Below are 3,089 nucleotides of genomic sequence, written 5' to 3' on the forward strand. Positions count from 1 at the left end.
ACTACAGAAAAAAGGGATTTTTAGATTATACTAACCAAGGAAGGCTTTCAGATAATGCCAAAGAAAAAAAAGGGATTTTTAGATTAAACTAACCAAGGAAGGCTTTCAGATGATACTACAGAAAAAAAAGGAATTTTTTAGATTAAACTAACCAAGGAAAGCTTTCGGATGATACTACAGAAAAAAGGGATTTTTAGATTATACTAACCAAGGAAGGCTTTCAGATGATACTACAGAAAAAAAAGGAATTTTTAGATTAAACTAACCAAGGAAAGCTTTCAGATGATACTACAGAAAAAAGGGATTTTTAGATTATACTAACCAAGGAAAGCTTTCAGGTGATACTACAGAAAAAAGTGATTTTTAGATTATACTAACTAAGAAAGGTTTTCAGATAAAACTAAAGAAATGATGACTTTCAGATGGTACTAATGAAAACAGGACTTTTAAATGAAGTGAAGGAATGAAATTTTTCACATGATGCTACAGATGATACTAAAGAAAGGAGGGTTTTTATGTGGTACATTAAAAAATGGCTTGTAAACTAAAAATAGTATACTTTACACCAGTTGCATGAGAAAAGTTTAGATGAAATGCCAAGAGAGGGGTGGTGAGGATCTTCTAAAAAACGTTAGTGGAGAAAAACGTGGTGTCATCATACGAATCACTGGTATACAATCAGTCAACCAAAACGTTTTTTAAGTTTACGGTTCAAAAATATACGTAAATTATACATCATTATACTTCTAGCTAAACAAAAGGTTATATACGCATAGCCATCCATAATTTCAAACTGACAAACTAGAAGAAAGGCAACTAATCAACAAAACCCACCGCCAACTCTTGAGCTACTCTTGTCTGACCGAATAATGGTATTCCCCCTCCCTCACACACTTAAAATAGATGCAGAACCAAAGGTGAAGTCTGAAGAGTTTTCTGTAACGATTTATTACCTATATACCCTCTGATTCACAGCCCGAACACGATGGATATCAACCTATGAACCCTCTGATTCACAGCCCGAACACAATGGATATCAACCTATGAACCCTCTGATTCACAGTCCGAACACAATGGATACCAACCTATGAACCCTCTGATTCACAGCCCGAACACAATGGATACCAACCTATGAACCCTCTGATTCACAGTCCGAACACAACAGATACCAACCTATGAATCCTCTGATTCACAGTCCGAACACAATGGATACCAACCTATGAACCCTCTGATTCACGGCCCGAACACAATAGATACCAACCTATGAACCCTCTGATTCACAGCCCGAACACAATGGATACCAACCTATGAACCCTCTGATTCACAGTCCGAACACAATGGATACCAACCTATGAACCCTCTGATTCACAGCCCGAACACAACAGATACCAACCTATGAACCCTCTGATTCACAGCCCAAACACAATCGATACCAGCCTATGAACCCTCTGATTCACAGCCCGAATACAATAGATACCAACCTATGAACCCTCTGATTCACAGTCCGAACACAATAGATACCAACCTATGAACCCTCTGATTTACAGCTCAAACACAATGGATACCAGGCTAGTACAGGACCAAAACAAGTCGACATTTACATAATTATATCTATAATTTCTCATAACTTCCTTATGCTTAGGCTACTTGTATCATAAAATATTATAAATATTAGTTAAATAACAAGCATTATATTTGTATTACTCTAAGAAAAAAGCGAGGTATTAACTTAGAACCATTATTTTGATAGCTTTCAATAAGTATTTTATTGATAATTAACTTAGAACCATTATTTTGGTAGCTTTCACCGCTGTAACAATGTTTATGTACCTCAACTTCGAGACGGAATGGATGCAATTTATCAAGTCAACCACCTCAAGATAGCTGATTAAGCTGTATCATTGAGGATAGCTTGGATCTTTTTTATTTTTTAGGTCTGGAAGACTTGACAACATAATGGGGTGTTTTAATAGAAAGTTTCAGCTGCATGACCATGTACACACATGACTCTCTATAGCGTATAATGCGCTGCGTAATTACAGAATAATATTAAATATCCCTGGGTGTGTCGAATGACGATAATGTATATAATTGATCTTCGTCTCTATATGTGTATGTATAAGTGCACATCGACGGTTCACGTATAAGTTTCAGCTGGTATATTCCTTTTTGAACTAGATGGCCAATGGTGAGTGATTAATTACTGCTGGCGTTCGTTCCCTTGATTCACCTGAAGAAGACTGGGTCAAAATGGGAGACGCCCTGTTCCTGAGACAGGTATATGTAATCAGTCTAATCTTCCACCTTGAGCAGTGCGGTTCTTCGGGAAAAGATTGCTTCCACGTGTCGTGATTGGTTGTTCGTTTCATTTCGATAAAAGGTTACCGTAGGACCTATATCCTCATACGTATAAATCAAGTAGCGTTAGTTGACAAAACCTTGAAGCTAACAATAGAAATACTCCTCTGGGAATCTTCCCTCAGCGATGCTCAAAGGATGTTGATTAATTAGAAAAGATATATATATATACATATGTTGTGTTGAGCGTATAACACGGCTATAGATTTTGTTGTTGGTATTTTTTTTTCTTTCAAATTCAACTTATTTCGATTTAAAACTAATCGTAACAAGCACTGTTCAAATTTAAATTCTCAAGTTTGGTTTAATGAAATTTTCTGACAGTGTTTTACGAGTAACAAGACGTGTAAGTTCAATTTCCAACAGCGTTTTTCTGTTACAAGATATTTTAAATTGTGGGTGTGACGTGTATCACATTTGAGGCTCAATGGAGCGCATGAATGCTTGGTTTAGTTAGACTAAGTTCGACCTAAACCTCTCAAAACTGGTTGTTGTTTTTTTTGCAGAAAAATGCTAGTTATCAGTCAGTTTTATTTTCCGAAAGGGGAAACATCGGTAAAGAATCGATATAAAACAGCATAAATAGAAAATGCAAATCACCTTAGAGATATAAGTTCCTGCCCACCCCAGTGAAGGTCACTGTGGTTAGATTCTTAAGTTCTTTAAATATGTAATTTTTGTGTGTTGTTTTTTTAAGTAGCAATGAAGTATGCAAAAAAGGAATTGATAGC

The sequence above is a fragment of the Limulus polyphemus genome, unplaced genomic scaffold, assembly GCF_000517525.1.
Source record: "Limulus polyphemus unplaced genomic scaffold, Limulus_polyphemus-2.1.2 Scaffold2962, whole genome shotgun sequence".
In the NCBI taxonomy this organism is placed as follows: Eukaryota; Metazoa; Arthropoda; class Merostomata; order Xiphosura; family Limulidae; genus Limulus; species Limulus polyphemus.